This window comes from Pongo abelii, chromosome 3 (genome assembly GCF_028885655.2).
Source record: "Pongo abelii isolate AG06213 chromosome 3, NHGRI_mPonAbe1-v2.0_pri, whole genome shotgun sequence".
Classification (NCBI taxonomy): Eukaryota; Metazoa; Chordata; class Mammalia; order Primates; family Hominidae; genus Pongo; species Pongo abelii.
The window spans coordinates 13,104,753-13,131,936 of NC_071988.2; the positions used below are offsets into that span (position 1 = coordinate 13,104,753).

Sequence of the window (27,184 nt, forward strand, 5' to 3'; positions counted from 1 at the left end):
CCATGCCTGAAAATTAACAGTGAAGACCTTTTACTTTGTATTTCTAGTGGTGACAGGTACTTAATAAATGCAAAGGAGTATTACATTCTATTACAGAGATGAATACTGGTTGGTGGTATAAATGAATATTGTCTATATTGCATTTCTCCAATCTTAGAATAGCATTATAAAAAGATCAATCATTTTGTCATTATGGTCTTCTTTGGCTCCAATCCAGTTTATTGGATTCCTTTAGTTTCAAGTAACGATAAAATGAATTGCCTCTTATATTGAAAGGGAAAATACCATGTTTGAGACAGAATTGAGATTTTATGGCTTAGATAAAAATGAACCTACTGAAAATACAGGTTTCTTATCCATGGGCCAGTGAATTATATGTGAATAAAGTCTATTCCTTTTCCTTATTGAGGACTGATATTATGTCATTGGAATTTGGTTTTTGAAGATGAAGATTAGTGTTTTGATTCAGATATTTCTTGCATTTTGGAAGGAAGCAATAAAAAAGATAATCTATTCTAATATCTTTGATTTATAATAGAGAAACCAAGGTCCAAGTATAGCCTTTAAAATGGCTTTTGTGTATGCATTATCAAGCCCTACAGTGTCTCCTTTAACTTGATCTGACAGTCACAATTATAGACCCATGAAGTTTTAAAACTAGTCTGGAACTTGGTGATTATCTGGTCATACTTATTTTACAGTTGAAAAAACTAAGAGGTAAATGGTTGTTCAAGGTCACATGGAGAATTACTGGCAGACTTGACAGCAATACTCAACCACTCTAGGACTTTTCCAGATAATCTCATTTCCTCTCCCTTTTTTTTTTATTCAATCCATCAAACAAGAAAGCCACCACCTGTGTCTGAAGCTTCTCCACTGTACTAAGCACTACAAAGTAATATGGACAAATGAGGCAGAGAAATAAAATACTGTCCTTTCCATGGAAGAACTTAACAATCTTAGGAGACAAGATATCTTGCAGAACAACCCAAGAAGAAACTGAGAGATGATAACATCCTATGTTCTTGTGTCCCTCCATCCCCCATTTAGACACCTGCCTCTGTGCCCTCAGAAGTCTCTGTTCTCATCTCAGCTTTAGCCTTTATCTCACAGAATTGCAGTTGTTCACTTAACTTTTCTGGTTTTTATCTTTGTTTTCATTTCTTTGCCACTTGGCAAGTCAGTGCCTCCCAATTTTCTACTCACAAACTTCAGGATTTGAAGCTACTAAAAATATCAAAATGTCAGAAATTCAGAACACTTTAGCGTAAAGAAATAAAGAAACAGCTTACACAACTCAATACATTCTAACACGCTTCTCCCATCCTGGCCTCTCTCCTACCCTTTCCTTCTGTCTTAAATTTGTAATGACATTTTAATTAAAAAGTTGATAAAAATTAAACATAGAAAATAAGCCCAGGAACATTTAACATTTGTACATGGAAGCTGCATTTTTACTCAGATGGAACCTCGCAGCTTGAATGATTCATTTGTGGGAGTCGTACACAAGAGTTGCTTGCAAAGAGAATCTTATGAGTAAATGATAAGTGAAGTCATCCTTTTCAGAGAATAAGAAGAGTTATAACTGGGCGGGAGGAGCACCTGCCCTCATCTCAAGAAGGGCCCTATGCATGGCCACAGAAGAGTGAGGCCATAGTCCATGATTTTGGCAGTGATCATGCCCTCCCTGGGGGTAGCAGGAGCCATTAGGTCAATCCCAGCATTAACTTGACCGTATTTGGATAAAATATCAGCATTGATCTTAAGTACTACTAGCGAGACCTGCCTATATTACCAGTAGCCAAGACAGCAGAAGCAGAAACAGCTGGAAAAAGCTATAAATTGGGGCCATCAGCGGCAGATGTAACTTGACACTCAGGGCTACAGAACACGTGGAAAGGGGCAACAACAGCAGCTCCTGTGATTTTTATGCAAAGATTGAGGAGGGACTCAGAGCTAGCATGTCAGTTTGTTACCCTTGTGATTTTCATCCATGCTCTTGATTTTTTTTTTTTTTTGAGGTTTTATGTCCAGGAGACTCAAGAGTTATGGAAGAAAATAATGGAGCAAGAAAAGATGGGGCAGAAGAAAGGGAGAATGGCCCATTATTGGGAACATTTGGTCTATAGTAAGAACACTGTGATTGGTTAAAACAAAAGCAGCAACAATAAAATTACTAAACACCTCTGTGTTCTGGACAGTGTGCTGGACAGAAGGAACATAGAGACAGTGGGACAAAGTCAGATAACTCTATTCATATCTTTATCTTAGCTCTTATATTATAATCATCTACTTGCCTGTCTTTCTAAAAAGACTGAGCTCTTCTAAGGCAAGAATACTGTCTTTTGTATCTTTGTGTCTCCAGTGTATACTGTATCCTTGTTAGCTATGGAACTTGCTGTGCAAACTGAGACACTTGTGAGAATGAAATGGGTGACATAAGTGATTACTCCTGGGCGATAGACACAAACCAGGACTTTCCCAGGCAAAAGGAAGAAGCACTGTACAGAATATATATTTTCAAAGATAAATGCACCTTGGGTCAATTATTTGAACTCAAGGCAAATCTTGGAATAGCCTCTGAGCTAAGCAGCAATTGACAATGGAGAGCATTTTGACTCTTTAGTTTTGTGTCAGTTGGGACATCTTACCATGGTGCATTATTTGGTTGTGACTGTGCAGAAACTCAATAAAAAAACAGGCATGTATGAGACTAGATGTTCCACAGTCATCCAAAGAATGACAAAACCATTTCAAGAGGAACATGATGAGGTCTGCTGGCAAGGATCTTTATTGGCATCCTGGGAACTTCTGGGGTGAATGTATGTGCTGAGCTCAAATCAGAATATCTGCAGGAAAAAAAGAAAAAAGAAGAAAAAGAACAAGAAGTCAGACCAGGAAAGTGAAAGGATATCGCTGCTGGAGACAACGACAAATTTAAGCAGAGTAGGAGAAAAACTTTTTTTTTTTTCCTTTGTGCCAGTTTCTTTTACACGACTTCAGAACATTCAATGACAACCCAGTGTGCAACTTGGCACTGTCAGAAGAGTCCTGGGAAAGAAAGGAAATGCAGTAAGAAATGGAAACAGAATATTGTTGTTGAGAGCCTGGAGCCCATTTCCAGAGTTTTTTACTCAGGGGGGAATAAGAAAATACGAAAAACCTTAAAAAAAAAAAAACAGTAAACAGTAAATTTCTCCCTCATCTCCATCTTTTTTCACTGGAGGCAACAAGGAAAGGAATGAATTTTCATGTTTGTCTAGGATTCTTCCTGTGTAGAAAACAAAAAAAGAACTCAGTCAGATAAAACAAAAACACTTTCCAAGACTCATCATGGAGCGGTGGCCTTAGTGTGAAATGATGATGCCCATTGATGGCAGAAAATCTCTTTTCTTTCTACCTCAGGTTTGGCCCAGTGCCCTTTGTCTAAGTCTCTTTTTTCTATCAACAGAAATTGAGTCTATAGCAACTATATGTAATGGTCTTCCCATGCCTTCAGTATTTCTTTTTTCTTTTTCTTTCTTTCTTTCTTTCTTTTTTTTTTTAACTTGAAGTTCCAGGATACATGTGCAGAACGTGGAGCTCTGTTACATATGTATACGTGTGCCATAGTGGTTTGCTGCACCTATTGATCCATCCTCTAGGTTCCCTCCCCTCAACCCCCACCCCCAACAGGCCCCAGTGTGTGTTGTTCCTCTCCCTGTGTCCATGTGTTCTCATTGTTCAACTCCCATTGATGAGTGAGAACATGAGGTGTTTGGTTTTCTGTTCCTGTGTTAGTTTGCTGAGGATGATGGATTCCAGTTTCATCCATGTCCCTGCAAAGGACATGATCTCATTCCTTTTTATGGCTGCATAGTATTCTATGGTATATATGTACCACATTTTCCTTATCCAGTCTATCGTTAATGGGCATTTGGGTTGGTTCCCTGTCTTTGCTATTGTAAATAGTGCTGCAATAAACATGTGTGTATGTCTTTATAGTACAATGATTTATATTCAGCATTTCAAACAGCACATTTGAAGTAGACATGGGAGTTTCCAAGAGACCACTCATTCATTATTAAAAAAAAAAAAAATGGTGGTTGGGGAGCAGTTTGAGTGTCTTTTCTTTTCTGTAAAGGAATAGTAGCTCACTCTGATTCAGTGCTGGACACCCAACAGTATGCTCAGAGGGTTACAGTTTCTGCTCCCACAATGGTACTGTGGCTTGCATTGGCAGAGATTGAGGGTGATCACATCTTGTTCTCATGCCTTTTTTTCTTGGTTGCCTTCTCTTCTCTCTGCTTGGTTAAACATGTGAGCTTGTAGCCCTTCAAAGACTAGTACACATCAGTCTCTTCCCTTCCTCCCATGCTTCTTGCTGAGACTATGGTATGTATATCCTTGGCTTGCTAGGCAACTCTACTGTGTGTGTGTGTGTGTATGTGTGTGTCTGTGTGTGTGTTATGTGGATGTTTTGTGCATACAAGTATGTGGTGCATATATGCACATGTGCATCACATATATGCTGTGTGTTGTCTAGTGTGTGGATATATATGTGTATGTGGTGTTTTACCTGTACTGGATGTGTTGTGTATGTAATGTGTGTCTGATGTACATATGATGCATTGTATACATGGTTAATGCATGTTGTGTGTATGCGTGTAATATGCATGTGTTGTATATGTGTTTTTGTGTTGTGTGTTTTGCGTGTTCCGTGTGTGTGATACATATGTTGTATATGTGTTTTGTGTGTATTGTGTGTATGTGCATCATCGGAAATGTTGAATTACTTTCTTATGTTCATCACTTTTGTTGGGCATGCTCTAGCTTACCAATGTCTCTTTTTAGCTTTGGGCTGCTGGAACCACATTTCTTCAGATATCTCTGAGTAGTGCACAGATGGCAGGACTCCAGACTCACCATTCCTCTGTGAACAACCGCTGGGTTTCTACAAGTTTATCAGCCATTTTGCATGCACAAACCTCTCCCTGGAGCCTTCATCCTCTCCCGGTTATCACTCACCAATCTGTACTTTCTCATGGGGTTGTCAACTAATTCTCTCTGCATGCTCCTCACTTCCCAGTCATTCCTTAAACTGCAGTGATGCAGCCTTTCTCTGCCATCATGATTCCACTGAAGATGGCCTCCCTGTGATTAATGAAGAACTAACTGCCAAATTCACTGGATGCTTTTTAATCCTTATATTATAAAAATCAAACAATTGTAAGCATTGTCAAACTCTTCCTCCTACTTGAAATTCCTCTTGCTGAATTCTGCAGCGGCATACGGCAGTTTCTCAAATAATGTTGTTTAATTCAACAATGTTTCATTATAATGTCTATGAAAAAAAATTTGATGCCCAGCTGGGGCCACTGTCTGTGTGAAGTTTGCAAGTCCTCCCCATGTCTGTGTCTGCGTGTGTTTTCTCTGAGTACTACAGTTTCCTCCCACACGTCAAAGCTGTGCACAATAGGTTTGTTGGTGTGTCTCAGTGGTCCTAGTCTGAATGAGTGTGGATGTGGGCGTGAGTGTGTGCTGTGATGGGACGGCTTCCTGGCCAGAGTTGGGTCCCACTTGGCTGCTGAGCTGCTGGGACAGGCTCCAGCCACCCAAGATCCTTCACTAGAGTAAATAAGTAAATCATTATCTAACTTGTTTTTATTATTTTTTCTTAAACACATGCATATCTCACATTTATTTCAATGTTTAATATTAGAAGTGTTTGGAGTTTCCATTTAGAAGTATAATGTTTTTCTGACCAGAATATGGGGTACAAACTTAAGTCTTGTTAATATCAATTAGCCTATGGTAAAATTGGTTTTGTCACACTCACACATTGTTTTGTTTAGAGTTGCCATTTCCAAAAGCCTATTGACAATGTTAAGTGAGACCTTTCTTCACTGTCATACTCCCTCTGCTTCTCTAGCAGCTCCTCAGTTTTCTCCATCTCATTCTCTTCTTCAGTCCATTTTTAAAATGTTAGTTCCAAGTATTCCATTGTGGTCTTCATATTTCAGTCTATACATTTTCCCTGACTGACCACATTTACACACTCAGTCTCATTTTCCTCCTCATGAATGACCCACAAGTGTCCAGGCTCAGCTAAGACCCCTTCCAGGTGCAGATCTGAGTTCTGCCTGCCTGTGGGACAGCTCCCTCTGGGTATATCAGCAAGTACCCCGCAAGGATCTGCTTAGAGCCCGTGAGTCCTCCTTTGTCTGTCATTAGCATCACTAAGCCTGTGGTCACTCAGGCCAGAAACCCAAGACAGCTGCTTACCTTCTGGGAAGTGAGAATCCTATTTTCCTCAGAGGGTTGCTGTGGGACTAAAAGGAGATAAGCAATACAAGTCAATTTAATACATTATCTAGCTTTTAGTAGGTAATCAGAATATGGTTTTTTTTTCTTTTTCTCTCTTAAAACATTATCATGGAAGTTCATTGAGTCAGAGATTAGTTACAGATGGGAGTTTTCAGACATGACCTCAGTAAACAATCAAACAAAATTACAATATTTAAATAACAAATCAGGAACAAGGACTGTCTCCGTAGCACATGAATTCACAAAGTGATTCTACAACACCTCCATTATTGATGCTCAGAAATCTGTGGGATTGGAGGACAGGAATTGTATTTTCTACTTTGTAGAAGAGGAAACTGTGCTTCTGATGGATTCAGTGACTTCACCAAAGTCACCCAGCTGGCCAGTGGCAGAGCTGGGAGAGAAATAATCAGAAAGATCAGAATCCAGTTTGAAGAGTGTATTCACATGAAAAGCTGGGAATGGCCACCTAGAAAACACAGACATCAGAGAAGTGAGGTCAGTTCTTTGAAGTTAAAAGTTAAGATTTTGCCTATAAAGGAAGAAAACAAACAAAAAAATTTAACAGGATTACAACATTTTCTATACAAGGCTGGTTTATGAGTTACAACAATTTAATTACTTACAGTTTTTCTTTTCTGTACAACTTGTTTTCATTTCCTTCCCAATTTAAAAGAGTATATTTAACATTCCAGTAGACCAGACGTCCACAAGACCTGGGCTACAGACCAGTGGTCCTGGACCATTCAGCAGGAGGTGAGAGTGGGTGGGCAAGCATTACCCCCTGAGCTCTGCCTCCTGTCAGATCAGCGGTAGCATTAGATTCTCATAGGAGCACGAACCCTATTGTGAACTGTGCATGTAAGGGATCTACGATGCGTACTTCATGTGGAACAGTTTTATCTCGAGGAACAGTTTCATCTCAAAACCATTCCTCCCACTCTACCCCTACCCATGAAAAAATTATCTTCCATGAAACTGGTCCCTGGTGTCAAAAAAGTTAGGACTACTGGATTAGATGATGTGACAGCTGTGGTCTTTGTGTGAGAGAGGTAAGAGGGAAGTTACTCTATAACAAAAATCAACAATAAGAGGGTAGGGGTCTTCCCTTCCCTGGTGCCCTTTAGTCATTTACATTTTATAAAACAATATAGGTGAAGGAGGAGGCTAATCCATAGTAACAGAAACAAAGTTTACAGCTGCCTATGTTACAGCTGCCTATCATCTGACTCAGGCCCTATGATCTTATTCCTTTAAGGCTCAAAATAATTGAAGGTTCCAACAGCTTAGAGTTGGAATTACTTATTTTCACCCCTCCCAAGTATGTGTTCCTTCTGTTTCCTGTGGCCTGCCAATAACAAGGTAGGTAGGTAGTGTCTCTCTACCAAGGTAGATATTGCCCAATTGGACAGATTGACAGGCGACCATCCATCTCTGAGTTCAGTGGAGGGGGCAGTGGCTGAATTAAGAGGATCTAATCACCGTAAAAGTCCTTGGTGGGGTTGAAGCTTATGATAGTTTTTAAGACAGGGACATAGATTTGGGGAGAGAAGTGTCAGGGGCTTGCTAAGCCTGTAATGTGACACATAGAGTGAGACAGATGAAGGAGTAGATTCGGGAATATAAATCTGCCAGACACATGATGTAGATTGTTTTGCCTGTCTATGAGTTATCATTTCTGGAAGAGTGAATACAATGCAGTGCCAGGTGCCAAGGCAATTCAAAAAAAACTAACTAAGCTCACCATTTCATAGTCAGTGAAGTGGAATCATATATGTGATCTGATGTGGACCTTGCAACCACCCTTTGATATTTTAATTATTATTATTATTATTCATCTTTTATAGGTCAGGAAGGTGCAAATCTCAGAGTAGAGAATTTGTAAAAGGTCATGTTCCAAGGTCAACTACCAGAGAGACAATAGACAAAACTCTAAGGCTATAGACCTAAAATCTCTTTAACTTGTTTACCATGATACATTTGGGTCTTAACCTTTGCTCTCTCATCTTGGGCAGACGCCTGAACTTAGGTCTCTCACAAATGCAGATACTAATAACCGCTCTACCTACCCCATGCCATTGTTTGTGAAATCCAGATTGATGATATACATGGAAGTGCTCTGTAGAATCCAATGTAATATTATAGACCTGGAGAGTATTGGTATTAATGAGTTCCCATTCCTGCTGCCTTTCTGCTCCATGACTTTCAGCTTTATCTCATAGAGGGTGGTACCATTTTCTTTGCTGGCAATACAAGGCTGGTCAAATCAATAAGCCGAGCCTTCCTCAGTTATCAGGACAATGTGTGTTCCATTCCTGCACAGGAGGCTCTGGGCTGTTTGCAGTGCTGCCCTCGTATCACGGATGTCAGAATGTCAGTGTGAGATGCCAGATATCACAGGGTAAGCTCCTCTTTCTGCAGAGGAGGGGACACAGGACTGCAGTGGTGAAGTGCAACATACCCAAAGTCACACGGATGGTTAATGGAAAAGCCATTTCTAATAAACCATCTGTGATTTTCTTTTTGAGACCTTTAGCCTCTCTTTAGGCCCTTTCTATCCACATCACTGTATTCAAATGAAGAAAAAAATAGGCCTTCTCAGCCCCCATGTTCTACTTTCTGCCTTGTGGTCTAGTTCCAGGAAGTGGGTGATGGGGAGGGAACAAAAATTAATCCTATCACTTTTTGGGAGAGTGAGCTGGTTAAAAGGTGATTTTGTTTTTTTGGTATCAGCACTTTAGCAAATGTAATAGGCTTCTGATTGTTTCTGTGAAAGAAGAAGACTAAAGGGAGGAAAAAGAAAAGAGGTGAACAACAAGGTGTTGATGCTTTAAAGGAATAGACGAAAGTGACAACAGCAATAATAACAATGTTAACTAACATTTGTTGAGCACTCAGTGTGTACCTAGATGTGTGCTTACAACATTTTAATTAATCCTTGTGAAAGCACTATGAGGCAGTTATTATTGTTATATTTACAAAAAAAAGAAGGCTGAGTCTACGTGAGGTTCAGTGACTTTGGATAGCATGACAAAATAGTAAAAAGATAGGTGAAATGTGAACCCTGACCATCCAGTGGCAGAGGTTTTATGCCAGGGCATTATGCTACATTGAAGGTAAGATAGTGAGAAGCATTCCTGTTGGGGTGCCAGGATTTTCATATGACCAAGATATCCATGATGTCTGGGTAGTCTACCCCTAACAGGTAGTACACCCCTCCAGGGTACTACTAACAAGTACTACAGATACTATCTGTTAGGGATAAAGGTAGCATTATAGAGGATGATTCAGAGCACTGAATGTACTCAGTCATGTACTCATTCATTCACTTTTTTTTTTTTTTTTTTTCATTCAACAGGCGTTATCCTATTGGGTTAGAGATTTTAAGCAAGTGAAATAGTGCTCCCACCTATACTTGACATTTATTGTTCTTTGGCCTTTGCTGTGGCAGGCAGAATTCTAAGATAAGCTCATTGACTCTCACCCTTTTCTTATTCCCTCCCCTTCGAGTATGAGTAGAACCTGAAAATGTAATGAATATGAGACTAGAGAGTGAGCAGAGTTGATTCTGAGTATGCTTAAGATTCTTAGGCCGGGCGCGGTGGCTCACACCTGTAATCCCAGCACTTTGGGAGGCCGAGGTGAGTGGATCACAAGGTCAGGAGATCGAGATCATTCTGGCTAACACGGTGAAACCCTGTCTCTACTATAAATACAAAAAATTAGCCGGGCTTGGTGGTGGGCGCCTGTAGTCCCAGCTACTCGGGAGGCTGAGGCAGGAGAATGGTGTGAATCCAGGAGGCAGAGCTTGCAGTGAGTGGAGATTGTGCCACTGCACTCCAGCCTGGGAGACACAGCGAGACTCCGTCTCAAAAAAAAAAAAAGAAAAAAGATTCTTGATTGTGAAAAGATGGGAAGAGAAAGGGTGATTGCTGGGAGTGGGGACATCACATACATGATGTGTCTGGAGATACAGAAGAGAGAGGGAATTTCATGAAACAAAATCCCATAAAAATAGCAGATGAGGTGGTTACCATGGGATGGGAGTAAAGAAGAGATTACCCATGAACAGAAGTCTTACTGCCTTTTCTGTATTCTTTCTAATAAGTAGGAGTGAAATGAAGGAGAATCTCATTTGCCTAAAGAGAATGGGACATTGCAAGCTTTGTCATAACATCTGAGGGTTTAATGTTGATGCACATATTCATATACCTGCCACTCATTAGCCTCTACTATAACCTTAACTTGAGAGTATGTGCCTAGTAGACGTTCAAACTCCTCAAAGTCCTCAAAGTATTATAGTTTCTGGGTTTTTTTTCTGGGCGTCTTGTAAAATTGCACTTCTGTCTTCCGTTGCAGTTAGGCATGGCTGTAGGAGTTGCTTTGCCCACCCAGTTAAATGCCAGGCTATCTCTTTCGAGAAAACACCTTAGAAACAGTTCTCAGTCACTATGTTGTCTTCTCCTCTGCCACAACAATCTGCAGTGATTTTGAGTGGGCTGTTCTGCCAGCCTGGGCACTGAAGAGAGAAATAGTACAGTTTCCAGCTCATCCATAATGAGAATTTCATGAGAGTAAGAAACACATATTTCTTGTTTTAACATACTGGGGTTTGGGAATTTTTGATTGTTACTGCAGCATAATCTAGATCATCCTGACAAAAGCAACACACAAGGAAAAAACACTTGGCTCCCCACTACTGAGATATTCCCCAAATGGATGAATGACACCATGCCATGTGCTGAGGACCATTAGAACAACAACCAAAAATGGCAATACAACAACAGCAGCAGGAGCAGCAAACACAATTGTGTCTCCATGCGTAGCCCTCTGGACTTCCATGGCAATTATAGTCACTGGGAGGGTTGGCCTGGCTTTTCTAAGAATTCACTGCTCTCTAGAAGCAGGGACTCTCTATCCACATTTCCCATATCATTTCTCCACAGCTTGTCCTTAGGGTGAAAGGACAAGGGCTTTTATAACACATTCCATTGGCTGGGTTTGTGATGCTCTGCCTCACTCCCTCTGCCCTGAAGTAAATCTGAATTATAAAATAGGGCCGGTCTTATCTTGGGTAGCCATGCAACAATGGTTTCTGGAGGTGAGTGTTGAAATATGTCTTGGGGCTTTGGGAAATGTTTACAATTCAACATTCTGTGATCCTTGTCCAAAGATCCTTGATAGCTTCCTTTAGGCGTCACAGAGTACTATCAGCACACACACACAAAAAGCGAAACAAAATCTTTGCATTCATATGCCTTAAACTAACAAGTAAAGAAGCAAGTATCTAGAAAATATTTTGTAGACTAAGTAAAAATATGACTCTAATTACATATATATAAAAATAATAATAATGTAGTCATGTACATTCATAGATAGTCATATATATTAGGGTTCAGAGTCTTTGAGAAGAATATTGCCTAGGTGTCAGAAGATCTGGGTTTTAGTCCAAGCTCATCATTAACCAGGAAACCTGAAACAAATGGCTTGGCTTTCTTTACATTCCCTATTTATACAATAAAAGCATTGAATATATAAACTAATTGTTCTCTGAGGGCTCTTAAAACTCTGATATTCTAGGACTTTATGTATCATTATGCCACAACCTCGTCTAATCATAATAACAATAGCTAGCATTTCAATTCCAACAACTATGGCGGATTGTTAGCAAAAATAGTGACAATTATTCCCTTCCCTTTGTCATATGAGCTTGTAGTTCTATCAAGTGGTAGAGTCTAGGCTGGCCTTGTGGTTTTCTTTGACCAATAGAACAAGGCAGAAATGGTGTTCTACCAGTTAGAACCCTAGGTGTCAAGAGTCTTGCATGCTTCCTCTTTTTCTTTTGGAACACTGCTGCTACCTTCTGGACGTTCAAGGTAGGCTACTGAAAGATCTGAGACATGTGGCCCATTCAAACTCCATCACCCTAGCCAAGAGTTATCCAACTTCCTGACAATGTAAATGAGACCACCCTAGAGAAACCAGCCCATCCACCAGCTGACCTCGGACTCATGAGCCAGTCCCGCTGAGATCTACCAATACTAGTTCAGATCAGCAGAGCCATCGAGGTGACCTGTAGACTCACATGCAAAAAGACATTGTTGTTTTAAGCCACTAAATTTTAGGTTGTTTGTTACATAGATGTAGTAATAGATAATTTATATACTATGTCAAAAATTAACACATTTGATCCTTACAACAAACCAATAAAGAGATATTATTATTATTATTATTATTATTATTATTATACTACTCATTCTACAGAGGAAGAAACAGAGACAATTTACTTGCCCTACTAGTGAGCAGATGAGCTGGAATTTTAATTCAGATTGTCCTGCTCTAGAACCTCCATTTTTCCTATGATAAGCGCAAACTAGTAAATAATTTCTGCTAATTATAAGAAATATCTGCCACCCATATATATCTGTCTGCCAACCCACACCTCCACGTTAAAGTGAAATAAAACACATATAAAATTGCACAGTTTACATTCACATTACACATTTTCATCCACATTGTCTTTGAGTTATGGATGCCAATAATAATTTCACTTATTATCTCTAAAGACAGTCTTTACAAATCTCCCTTACTTTCATTTATTTCAAAAAAGTTCTTGAGAAAGAGCAGCAGAAATAAACTCTTTCTCACCCAGAGAAGAGTGGATCTCTCTCTTTTTTTTTTTTTTCTAGAGATCTGGAATCTGAGGTCGCCCTTTCAATGGAACACTCCTTCACTTACCCTCACCTCATTAAAAGTTGCTCTTCTTAAAGATGTTTCATAGACATTTCCACCAACTGCTGCTAAGGGCAGAGACAAGGGAAAAACTATTTCAGTGGGTGTTTCTGACCACAGCCCAAAGTGACCCCTTGTGTATGTTGCATTACATAACAGATTACCACTGTAACAAACCTGTATTATCTCATCGTTTCCATGGGGCTGAAATCCAGGTACACCTTATCTGGGGTCACTGGATCTCTTACAATTAAAGGGTCAGCCAGGGTTGCAATCATCTCAAGGCTCGAATACGGAAGAATATGCTTCCAAGTTCATGTATCTACGCATTGGCAGGGTTCAGTCCTTGTGGATAGTCTGACTGAGGGCTTTAGTTCTTTCCTGGCTGTTTCTGACCGGGTGGTCATCTCAGTAGGGCAGCTGAGAACATGAAAACTGGCTTCATCGGTGGGATTAAATGAGAAGAAAGAGAGAGAGAAAGTGAGAGTTTCTAGTTTTTTCTAATCCAAACTTGCAAATTTATTTCTATTACTTTTGCTGTATTCTGTTCTATTCTATTTTTTTTAATATATACATTCATGGGGTGTAAGTGCAATTTGGTACATTGATATATTTCGTTGTGGTGAAGTCAAGGCTTGCACTGGAGCAACACACATTGAATTCACCAGCTGATCTCCCATCATGACCCCCCTCCCACCCCAGCAACCCTCTGGGTTTTTATTGTCCATCATTCTACTCTTTGCTTCCATGTTTACACATTCTTTAGCTCCCACTTATAAGCAAGAGTATTTGGTATTTTTCTTTCTGTGTCAGAGTTGTTTCACTTAAGATAATAGCCTTCAGTTCCATGCATGTCACTGTAAAAGACATTCTTTTTAATGAATGAATAGTATTTCACTGTGTATATATACCTCATTTAATCTAATCTTTCATTGATGGATACTTAAGTTGATTCGGTATCTTTGTTGTTGTGAATTGTGCTGTGATAAATATACCAGTGCAGGTATCTTTTTGCTATGATTTTTTTTCCCTTTGGGTGGATGCTCAGTAGTAGAATTGCTAGATTCTATGGTAGTTCTATTTTTAGTTGTTTGAGAAATAGCCATGCTGTTTTCCATAGAGGTAGTACTAATTTGCATTCCCACCAACAGTGTATAAGAGCTCCTTTTTCTCCAAATTTTTGCCAAATCTGTTATTTTTTGTCTTTTTAGTAATAGCCATTCTGATTTGTGTAAAAAGGTATCTCATTGTGATTTTAATTTGCATTTCTCAGATAATTAGTGATGTTGAACATCTTTTTGTATGCTTGTTGGCTATTTGTATTCTTTTAAAAAGTGTCTATTAATGTCTTTAGCCCACTTTTTAATGAGATTACTTGGTGTTTTTTGAGTTGTTTGAGTTTCTTGTAAATTCTGGATATTAGACCTACATTAGTCCGTTCTCACATTGCTATAAAGAAATACCTGAGACTGGGTAATTTATAAAGCAAAAAGGTTTAACTGACTCACACTTCGGCAGGCTGTAAAGGAAGCATGATGCTGTCATCTGCTTGGCTTCTGGAGTGACCTCAAGAAACTTTCAATTATGGTGGAAGGTGAAGTGAGAGCAGGCACTTCACATGGCTGGATCAGGAGGAAGAGAGAGAGGGGGTTGGTGTTACACACTTTAAAAATGACAAGATCTCATGATAACTCACTCACTATCGTGAGGACAGTACAAACAGGATGGTATGAAACCATTCATGAGAAACCACCCCCATAAACAAATCACCTTCCATCAGGCCCCACCTCCAACATTGGGGATTATACTGTGACATGGGATTTGGGCAAGACACAGGTTCAAATCATATCAAGACCCTTATTGTATGTATAGATTGAAAATATTTTCTCCCATCCTGCAGGTTGTCTGTTCACTCTATTAATTGTTTCTTTTTCTGTGACTAGGGTTAGCATATACTCAAAGGACAGGAAATGCAAAAGGAAGTAAATACCAGGAGGTGTAGATCATTGATGGCCATCTTAGAAGTCTGTCTATTATACCTTGCAAGCCAGATATGTCTTTGAAGCTTTGTGTTTTATCTTTAAAATGTATGAATATTTACATTATATGCAAAATGATATGTCTACATTTATTTTAACAGAAGGACAGTATCTGAATGATTTATTATCAGGAGATGATGCGTATTGTCATTTCTGTAACTTTCAGTATGCCAGGTTGCAGGCATAAGCTCTGTTTGGAGAAGCATTGCCTGGGTCATTTTCTTATCTTTTCAATTCAAATCAATCTTGTCATTTATATAAAGGAGAAAAATAAGACACAGAGGGGACAGTGAAGGTCACCGCTCTCCAAGGCAATGACAAAGTTGAAACTATATCCTGGGACTCTGGGTTTGGGGCCAGAATACTTTTTTTAAGACCTTGCTTTAGTTGTGTCTCAAGCACACCTACTAGCACTTAGCACATACTTAATTTGACTTTTCCTAACAGTACATGGCATGTGTGGCTTGTTCTTCCTGTGATACTGTAAGGTGTTAAACTCAAGAACCAAGCCGCATTTTTCCTGGCACATTGATAGTCACATAAGACATATTCAGAGTCCATTCTGTTTATTCTTTTTTTCTTAATGTGGGAAGTCTTGATAGTCAGGATACTGTTATGTATCAGAAAACATATTTTAATTAAAATCTCTTAAGGTAATCGCTCACACTCCCCTCATGGCTTTTCCCAGCCCTCATCTTGCTCTCCTGATTTATGAAAACAAGCTCCAAACAAGTCCTCTGACTCCAAGTTCTTCTTCATTTCTGTACATTCTCCTCCCTTTAGCTTCTATAGGGTTTTGAAAGCAGGTCTTATTTTCCTGCTAAAAACACACCAGTCCTCACATTTTCTTCAAATATATATCCAATTCCTTAGGTAGACCAAGTAGGGTCTTCACATCAGGACCCTGGCTTAGCCTGCAATTTCATCTCATCCCTCTCTTTGTCATGGGTCCTGCTCTTCATCCCAACGACACTCCTTAGATATTCCCTAAAAGGCAGAGTTGTTTGTGCCTCCATGCCAATATCTATGTTGTGTCCTCAGCTTTGAATCACCTTTCCTCGAGCCTCTTCTCTCTCTTACTCATTCTTCAAGATTTATTTTAAGCATTTCTAGCATTGGAAGCCTTTTATATGTCCCTCCTCTCCCAGTCTGCACTTCCTACAAAAGCTCTAAGACATTCACTTCAGCTATTATCATTCCTCCTCTTTACATTTTCAATATCACACCCAGGCACCAATAACTACAAGAGTCACAACAAAAACCACACAGCAATGAGCTTTTTTTCACATCATTTACTAAGCTCTTCTGACACATCAAACACTGTGCTATGTATAGTGCATGTTATCCTCTTTCTTTTATTGTAACTTTAAGACATCAGTGTGTATAAGCTTTATGAGTAAAGTTATCTCAGAGAAGTTAAGATACATATGGTCAAAAATAGATCTCGGATGCCAATCTAGGTCTGTCTCGTGTTCTTTTACTATACTTCTCAGATTTCTTTTCTCGTGTTCTTTTACTATACTTCTCAGATTTATATTATTGAGGCAAATTTTCAGGTAAAACTGAATCAGCCCTTTAGGGCATTGTCTCTGCAGTATTCTTGTGAATACCGTTGTGATTGATCAAATTTGTGCAACATTTGCTAAAAAACAGCAACCTTTGCTTTTCCTAATTGAATTTGAGAATTAATTTGAAATGACTTCAGGAGGGTGGCTACTAGCAGCATGGTATAGGTATCACACAGAACTGTTCTCCAGCTTGACTCCATAAAGTTCTCTTCATTGCTTTTGAAACCCTCAATGATCTAGTCCCTGCATCTGGATTTTGGTTATCAGATGTTCACAGCAGTGCTTTTTAACCATTAACATGAACATGTAGTGCTTGATAAAATATAGATGACTCAACCCCACCCCCAGAGCTTCTAATTCAGTGTTCTGAGGTGGGCCCTGACAATTTGCATGTCTAACATGTTCCCAGGTGACATGGATGCTGCTGGTTTAGGGACCATGGATCATCTATTGAAAACGATGAGTTTACAAAAATTGTCTGGGAATGCTAGGGGAAGGGAGCCAATGGTCACATTCCACAGAATGCTTAGGCTGGTTACTGTTCCACCCACTTAGAGAAGGTAGCAACCACTCTGCATTCCCTTATGACAGCCGGCCTGCTTTCCTAGCAACTGAGAGTGAGTTTTTATGGTCATTTGCCGATAATTCGATTTACTGTTTCACATTATTATTAAATAAATCTGGATATATTTCTTCTTAAATGAGATAATAAATATCTTTATTGTTTAACCCAAGTTTACTTAGGACATCTATTATTTGTAGTCTAATGCATCTCAAGTGATATGGCCCTTTTATATGAGCTTCTAAAAAGCACCATCTCACCCTCCAAGCCCCACTCCCTAGAGGTGTGATTATACCTTTCTTTTTTCCTTCTATATGCTGAAAGAGGGTCTCCTTCTATCTAAGAGTTTTAGTTCAATTTCTCCCAGCCTTGATGTTCTTATTTCATCATTGAATCATTTTAACACCTGTTCCATCAGCCTCCCCCTCTTTATCTTGCCCTTTTTGGCATGTAAACATGCTCTAGTTTTCTACCCTTAACATAAAATGCTGAGGATGATATTCTTTACCAATTCAACTTCAAGACTAAAGACACATTTTGGCAAAGAGATTCTTTGCAGCCCAGGTATTGTTGACGTTTCTGAAAAGAGGTATAGTTATTGTGAAGAGCCCTAGTGACACTCTGCAATGGGATTTCAGACACAGCAATATTGACCTCTGTCTCCTGGAAAGAAACAGAAGAAGTGTCAGAGTCGTTAATGTTGGGGAAAGAGAAAGAAACATGCTATTGTTTACATGAGCTGTAGTTTGTAGCTGTACACAGACCACACTTAAAAATATTACCAGGGACTTCAAGAAGAGGAAGACAAAGGTCTATGCATGTTCAGTTTCCCACTGTAGAATTTATTCAAGAAAGTCTCACTTGTTTAAATCAGAAATGTTTTTTGTTTTAAAAGCAAATAAATGAACAAGTAAACACTCTTCTTTAGAGTTTGATTGAAGCCAGGCATTGCTTGTGCATTTTACAAGCATGGAATGATAAGGTACTTCTTGAAGGAAATGCGATGGAATGTGAATTAAAATTCAGTTGCCTTGATCCAATGAGTCATGTCAATCGTAATTCCCATCTCTCTCCCCCTTTCAGAAAGATTTGACAATGTAGTGTCTCCAGTTTTGATGTCCAATTTCAAATTTGCTGCAATACATTCTCAATCCACAAAGGCAGCACTGACAGCCTTGGGACAATTCAGAAATTACTTCTTAATTGTGAAATTCAGTAGACTTACATAAGTTCCTCATTTCACCTAATTTATCTATTTCATTTGACACTATTGACTCGTGTCTTCTAGAGAAAACGTTATTTCCCCTTTTCTGTTCCTCTTCTCCTTTGGCCTTGAAACTTGTTCTTCTTCTGTCTGTTTCCAGTCTTTTCAGGGTGTTTCTTACCATTTCCTATTTATTAAATGTTTGTATTTCACTTGACCTTGTCCCTGGTCTTTTATTACTCTTTCTGAACTTCCTGGGCAATCTGGCCCACTCTGTGGCTTTCACTCCACCAATAAGCTACCTCCCAGCCCTGGATACTCTCTAGGGCAATAATTTACCCAATGAGGCATTTTGAAAATTTGGGGAGGTGGTTTTTTATTATTATGATGAATGACAGAAGGGGCCTACTGGTGTTTGGAGGGCAGGGCTTAGGTAGGCTAAACGTCCTGTAATACATTGTATAGTCCCTCCCACGAAATAGATAATTATCCTGTGCCCCACATGATTTTGAATGGCCAACCTGACACTCATGTAAGTCAAAAACCTGATTATAATTGCATGGGCCTAGAACATATGTCTAGTTTTTATAAAATGCTAAAGTATTTTTTTTTTGCTTATTTTTATTATATGCTTGAATTCCAGAAATGCAAGTATGTGCAAATCAATAAGCAATTGTTGTTCTAGTTTTTCAGAACTTTACTAGGGGTAGTTGATCCAAATGGCAATATTGGATGTGGTGGTTTCCGGACACCCACCTGTGACACTGCGGTGACCAGTCTCCTGTCTGGCCTGAAGTGGATCTGGACCCCACACAGTCCCCATGTACAGCTGATACCAGGCTGAAATGGATCAGGAGGCTGAGGAACTAAGCCAGTGTCAGGTGGTGCACCAGGCTGCCCAAGTAAGAGGCCCTACACATGCAGGTAGGAAGGCTGTACATGACCTTTCTTCCCTTCTGATGAACTTGGGCGAAATATGTGGATATATAACGGATATAGATTGCATAGATGTGATCAGTGCGACTGACAGTTCATGAGATCTGACCACCTCAGGCAACACCAAAGGATTCATCAGCAGATGCCAAGATCTTCAGATCCATAGGCTGATGATGAAGAGATGGATGATCCTCCTTCTCCTCATCTTTAGGTCAGTCTCTTCTCATTTTGGCTTCTCTACTTTCTCTTTGGTAGGTGGAGGCTTAGATGAACACAGTATGATTATGGAGCAATACTTGAAGCCCAAATGAAGCTCTGGACCCAGAGACTTCTCAAAACCTGTCTTCAATGCTCTAACTCTTCTGTGGCCACCTGCTTCTGCTGGAGTTTCGCCAGATGGGAAGGTAGAGCACAGTAGAGATTGGGAGCTTCATTAAAAAGCTCTTTATCTCATGTGCCTCTCAGGCTTAAAACCCTGTAGTGACTCATTTACCTGCTACATAAAATTCAAGTTATTTATCTTGGTCTTCCACAGTTTCCAGAGCCAGACGGCACTCAAATCCTTAATAAGCATGTGACCCTGGGAAAGATCTTTGATCACTGTGCCTTGTGTTCTCTTCCAGAAAATGAGAAAACCAATATTGGACTGTACTGAACAGGACATATGTACTATATCAGATTCTCCCTGGCCACATGCATAGAGTCTCTATCTCTTCCCACCACTCTAAAGACATTGATAAAATGCCATACCACAGGGCATGAGATCTGGCATCCCAAGTTGCCACCAGCAAATCTAGAAGTGTGGGTGAGTTAATACTTATGGGGTAAAATTTGACTAATGGAAAATGGGAGACAGCTAACTGCCAGGCAGATAAATTTCCCCTTCTTCCCTCCCTTCCATGAATTGCTGCAAAGCGCCATTTCTCCAAAATAGCACAGTCTATGGGGAGACTTCCCAAGTAGCAGGTGGAAACAACTGCTGTCTCTCCTCAAGGCTTGTCATGAAGCAGTGCCCAGCCTGGTAATACATCATCTTGTATTACTTCCCATTGTTTCCTCTCTTGCTTCTTCCCTTGTTTCTCACTCCTAATGCCTTGAGTTTTTACCTCCCCAAATAAAACATCAGTATTAAGTTTTTGGGCTCTGTTTTCTAGGTGACTTTGAGGGTGGAGGGAAAGGAGAACCTTAGACTAGGGTAGAAAAGGATGAATTCCACTCTAACTTCTCCTCCTCCTCCCACCGTTCCCAGCTATCTGGACTACCAAGCACCAGATATTAAGGGGTTTATCCTGTCCTGCTCTCTCCTGAGGTTGAGGGGATAATGACTATCCTGGCAACTCTGCCAGAGAGTTTAGACCTCGTTTCCAGGCTCAGCAGGCTGTTTTACCTCAGAAAGCTAATAGAGAGAAAGGAACTTCACTATGCTATCAAGTGCAGGGCTGGCATCCCAGTCAGGATCAGTCCGCTTCAGAGTTTGTCTCTCTCCTAAGAGATGATGCCGTCAGTAGGTATTTCCTGAACCCATACTGGTGCCAAGCATGGCCACATGATGGCTACAGAGAGATGGATCAGACCTGGTTTCAAGGTACCATCTTGATCTTGGGGCAGACAGGTCCACCTAGGTGCAGTGGCCATGGAGTAGAGGAGCCCCTAAGGGAAAGAGTCAGAAAGGCCTTCTGGAGGAAGTGACCCTTGAGCCCAGTAAGAGAGTGTAGCATCTAGTAATCCCTCAAATGTTGAGATAAACTGAGCAGGTAAATGAAGAGGAAAGAGGATTCCAGACAGAGAGCATTGGACCTGGCAACTGTTCAGGAGAGAGTCAGCCTGCAAGTGTCCATTCATTCATTCGGCAGATGTCTTTTGAGCTCACAATACAAGAGCACCAAGGCTATGGGGTCCCATGGTGAAGAACACCAAAACAACTAAAAAATGTGTCAAGGAATAAAGACTTCGCGATGAAGTACCTGAGTCAGACCTGAAGGACTCATGGGGGTTGGTCGCACCACCCATTTCTTGAACATATGCCCTTGGTCATGCTCTGTGCTGGACACAAGAATTCAGAGGAGCATGAAGGTACCCTGCCTCTATTGTGGAGCAGAAAGATCATGGACAATAACTGTAAATATGTTCAGTGCTGCCAAGGAAAAGAGACAGACCTCAGCAGGATGAAGCTTATTCAGCTCTCTGGAGAAACTCCACAGCTTTGGTCATGCCTGCCCCTACCCTCCCACCCCTACCCTGACTTTATCTTGCTTGGCCACCTTGGTCTGTATCACTACTAGCCCCAGCATACTTGGGGTGGACATCAGATGCCCTCCACCCAATCTCCAAGTGAGAGGAGTGGATATGATTGAAAGAACAGGGGAAGAAGGAGCTAAATTGTGACCTGTTCACTGGCTCCAGAGATTGAGGTCTTGGGTATCCAAACTCACTTTCATTTCCACCTGGGCACCAGAACCCTTCCACGGAGTAGGCTATCTCGGGTTCCATAGGCCAGGGCTGATCTCTGTCCCCCAGCCCACCTGTTTCACACACAGCTCTGTGGTCAGGATCAGCAGACCAGATTGCTTATTGTTGGAATGTAAGATGAGAGATCTGGTTGATAACCTATCATTTTCACTGAGAGATGGACATGGAGAGTACCAGAGTGAGCAAGGGTATATGGTGTGCACTATGATGGTGGGCAAAACAGGATCCTACCCTTGTGGAGGTCACAATAGAGTGGAGGAGGGATGTTACTAGAAATGTACAAAGTGCTGGAGGACACACAGTGGAGACTTGCTGCAATGGGGCCAGGGACTTAGGAAGGCATTTCTTGGAAATTGTGGTTTGAGGTCAGAGTTAAGGAAAACTAAGCAGACAAAGAAGATGAGTAGTAATTCAAAGAGAAATAAATCTGTCCTTTATCCAGAGATTACCCTGTGTGAGGCAGTGGCTAAGCCTTTCCCAATATCACCCAAAGTCCTGCCTCTGCCATTTCCTGGCTGTGCGACTTTGGACAATTTACTTGTCACCTGTTGCTTCTGATAGCAAAGGGGATGGAGAGATAGAGAAGTTGAAGAGAGATAAGGTTTAAAGCGTTTCCTTTGGCTGCTATCTGGAGACTGGATTAGAGCAGGGGTTTAAGAGAGAGGAAGGGACTTCAGTGTTTTTGGTGAGAGTAAAGGTGGCCTTGGCCTGGGTGTGACAGTGAAGGTAGGGAGAAGTAGAATGTGATAATTAATTAGATTTGCTTGGTGAGGGAGTGGTCAAGAATGACTCCCAGTTTTCTGGCTAGTGTTATTATAAGTAACACATAAAAAGAATGGATGAACTTCATTAATTTATTTTCTATTTATTGTGATATCTAGCATACTTGCAAAACATATTTTGTACATATTCAATTTAAAGAATAATAATACTACTTATTTACCCCTTAGATCACTTGAGGAAAAAAATTTACCCATACACTTAAAGCCTTTGAGCCCCCTATTCTTCTCCCCAGGGGTAACTGCAATCCTGAATTTTTGTTAATCTTGCCTTTCCTATTTGTTGCTTTTACTCATATATATATCTATTTCTAAATGATACAGTGATTTGTTTTGCATGATTTTGAATTTTACATTTATTCAATTTGAGGTTCATTGAACTTTTTTCAATCCAAAGGTTTATAGTCTTAACAAAATGTGGAAAAAAGTAATAACAATATTATGTAATTTGAGTCACCAATTTAACATAACTGCATCAGTTTACATTCAAAGCGATTCTGCTTATTTACACTAATGTGTCTCATTCTCTTATTTCAAAATGAAAAACAATTTTTAAAAAACCCATTAAGCTGAAAATCAAATGCCGTTAATTTTTTTTAAATCTAAACTGTTACATGCTTGCTTCCCTGCACATTGCTAGCCTTAGACAATAGAGGAGGGATGATACATAATTAAAATTAATAAATATTAGAAACTCCTAAATAGCATTCATTAATTGCCAGGCACTATTTTAAGGACCTGGCATATTATAACTCAATCCTCAGACTAACCCTAAAGAGATTACTATTGTGCCCGTTTACATACAGCACAGAGGTTGAGTTGTTTGCTTACAACACAGAGGTTAAGTAAGTGTCCCAAGGACAAATAGCTTGTTGGTGAACCAGAGTCTACACTCTTAAATCACCATTTCACATTAACTTTCAGGAAGGCAGCATCATCAAGAAAGAGCTTTGAGTGTAAGAGATTAATGAAATGTGGGAGATGATGAATATTAGCATTCCAGAAAATCCTAGAGAGACACATCACATCAAAATACGGCCTTTAAAACCAGTTTACGCCAGTTGCAAGTGGACATGTACACTAAGAGCCAGGAAATTAGTAATTATTATGAAAAGCTTAAGTCCAAGTTGACAGAGCTTCTTGCCACACAGCCAAGAGTACAGTCTAACATGAAATGTGCCTGGTGCTATGTTTTGCTTACTCCAGGAGGCTCTCCAGACTCCGTTAATCTGTATATTATCCTTAAATTTTCCCATGACTTGGACTATCCTTCCTAGTTATTAAGGATTGATAACTTGGCTCCCTGTTTATCTAAAGCTGGCTTCAGTTTTTCTCATGGGGTCTACCCACTGGAAGGTCCCTATGTTTAACCCACTGTAGTCCATGGACCTTCCCTCTCCATCCCAGACTTCCAGGACCCCAGCCAAGTTGCAGAGCTTCAGATTTCCTTTTAGCTAAGATGAGACAAAGAATCCCACCAGATTTTCTTCTATATACAACAGAATACAAAGTGCGGGAGTGGGTGTCTCTAAAGATTCTTTCATGCTTTAATGATGAACACTTTGTTTTTTCTTTGAGTGTGCAAATGGTTCCATAATTTAATAGTGTTTATGACAATATGTAATAAATACCATAAAAAGTATAAGTCATTCTGCGTGTGTTAGCTCATTAAAACAAATGCTTGCTAGATTCTGTAGCAAGCTTTAGAAACATGGTGCTAACTCATGTAAATTGCCATGACAAATGTGCTTTAGGACCAATAAAGTGTGTACTGACTCATTAATAGTCAAATCCAGCATCTCCCTGTTGGTTCCCAAGAAAAGTCAAGTGGAGATTGGTGGAAGAGAAATTGCTGCCTGAATTCTGCCAACCTTCAGGCATTCTGATCAGCATGTGTGATTTGGTGCCTGTCTTTTGTGACACTGTGCACTTGCTATATCACCCTTGTGTTTTTGATCCTGCAAGTTCTGGAAAAGCCTCATAGCTCAACACATTCTTCCTGCCAGTGCCTGATGTGGAGTCTTTGGATTTATGCAGACTCCCCAGGCTCCTTCTGGCTCAAAAATAAATAAATAAAAAATAAATTAAAAAAAGCTTTAAGGGGCTCAGAAGGGGGTTTCCAGATTAAACTCCACACAGGTGCGTAGAAATGGAACCAGTCCAAATGATAAACAAGTATATCTCCTGCCTCAGAAACACCCAGGAACTACAGGTATAAATATGCAATAAAGCTGCATTGAGGGGAGGCAAGCTCATGTTTTATAATGCATTTCTGTCTTACACAACATCTGAGATTCCAGGCATAGTCCAGATCGTGGCTGTTTGGGTTTTGCTAAGAAGAAGGCACCTTTTTTATTACTTAGTAAAAGTATGACTGGGAGTTATAGGAATGACTGTGGAAGAGGCTGGGTGTGTTGAAATATACCTGTGTTGTTCCTTTTGCTGTCAAGCTTTGCTATTTAATTTCACATTATACAAACTGCTTAAAAACAAAGAATTAAAAGATTCATTCAACAGAGTCATATGATCCTGTAGTTCACAGGTCTCTAAACCTCAGTTGTCTGTGGAAGGTCTCTCACCTTTTATGCTTTTACGGTTTACAGAGTTGACCTTCTCTATTGCATCCAATGTGGATGATGTGGTTATTGTCTCAGATCTGTGAAGCACATTAAAGTTTAATGTACATGTTCATGAGATTTCTTTGATTGAATCCTCACCACTGGAAAAACACTGAGAAAGCATACTTCCCATTTTACAAGTGAGAAAAATGAGACTCGGGGTAGCTAAGAAAATTGCCCAATATCTTACAGCAAGTAAGTGACAGATATGGACACTAAATTCATTCCTTCTAATTTTAAAGTCTTATGCTTCACTTCCTCCATTAAAGTAAGTGGTGGGAAGAGGGAAGTTTCCTCTTTCCTTTGGTACTTCCACCTCCTGTATCCTCACCTTTTCTTGGGAGTAGATCTTGATAATCAGAATCTGTTCACACTGGCACTGGCTCATGTAACTTTGTCTTTGCATCAGACAGATACATGCCAAACGACAGTACATAAATAGCCAAATTTGATGCCTATTGGATGCAGAATTTACCAGGTATCTGGGAGAATAAAGGATCTATAAAATTGAATTAGTCAGACAAAATGTTTTATCAAGTGCCTATTACATGCTGGACATCTGGTATTTGTCTTTTAGACTGTTTGGAGAAAACAGACTTTTATAAATATATTGATTCACTCATCTTTCCATTCAATCACTAATTAGCCTAAATCATGTAATTGCTAAATCATATAATATAGTAGCCCCCTCCAAAAAATGATAAACAAAAGAAGAAAAGAAAAAACCTCATCAAAGGAAACAAATAAAAACCCTCTGGGCCAAATTTATTCAAATTAAAACTAAAGAGTATCTATTTGAAAGCATATCAGCTCCATTTACATTTTCTCCATCCCAGTAGGAATCAACTACTCACTCAAGAAATTTATATCACCACGATGTAATGTTAAGTTTGTATAATGACCAGAGCTAGAATGCCTTGATATATTGGACTGCTTTCTTTGCATGTTTTTCTCCTATATTTCATGCCAATGAGTATAACTTCCCTCCAGTATATTTCAATTTTTCTTTTCATTCCTAAAGTGCACAATCTCAGACAAACAGGAAAAGCTTTGACAGTAACTTTAAAAGGTTTTTTTCTCTTTAAAAAAAAAAAGCTTTTAAAAATGTACTGTTATTCCCAGTTATAGCTATCAGCCTGTACTAGTATACCTATCTGATGTAATTGAATACTTAGAAAAAATAAAATATGCTTCATAAAATGCTGGTGTAAAATCAACTGCGGCAAGCAATTTAAAAAAAACACTCCACTAAGATTTACTAGCATGGAATTTTTTAAAATTTATTCCATTTTTTATTAGATTTATATTTCAATTTTATGCTTTAATTTCTTATTAAGAGACTGCATAAAAATAAGTATGCAAAGGTCTTGGTTTAACAAATAATGAAGACAACTGTGTGAATGCATTATTGTAAAAATGAAATATTTGCCAAAAATCTAGGAGACAAATAGGAAGAGCTAATGTTTACTGAGACCTTACTAAGAACCAGGCATAAAATACACATGCATTATTAACCCACTTACCTTCCCAACTTTTTGTTGTTGTTGTTTTGTTTTGAGATGGAGTTTTGCTCTTGTCACCCAGGCTGGGGTGCAATGGTGTGATCTCAGTTCACTGCAACCTCTGCGTCCCAACAGTTCCTCTGACTCAGACTCCCAAGTACCTGGGATAACAGGCCCCTGCCCCCACACCCAGCAAATTTTTGTGTTTTTAGTAGAGATGGGGTTTCATCATGTTGGCCAGGCTGGTTTCAAACTCCTGACCTCAGAAGATCCACCCACCTCGGCCTCCCAAAGTGCTAGGATTACAGGTGTGAGTCATCATGCCCGGCCAAACTATTCTTTAAGAGAGGCAGCACTGTTACCTCATTTTATAGCCTGACCATTTTGGCATACGGAAATTATGGAATTCCTGCAAGGACACTGAGCTAGTCAGTGGGAGAGCAGAGATTTGGGAATTCAAAGCCAGCTT

At 39.7% G+C, this 27,184-nt stretch overlaps 1 long non-coding RNA gene across 1 annotated transcript in view; it reads left to right on the forward strand.

Annotated features, from left to right (window-relative positions):
* The first annotated feature begins 2,869 nt into the window (after window positions 1-2,869).
* The window catches only part of LOC129058837 (uncharacterized), a 30,070-nt gene continuing 5,755 nt past the window's right edge, over window positions 2,870-27,184 (forward strand). The window contains exons 1-2 of the long non-coding RNA XR_008524250.2: window positions 2,870-3,072; window positions 19,971-20,152. This is a non-coding gene — a long non-coding RNA (uncharacterized LOC129058837). The remainder of the gene's footprint in view (window positions 3,073-19,970; window positions 20,153-27,184) is intronic.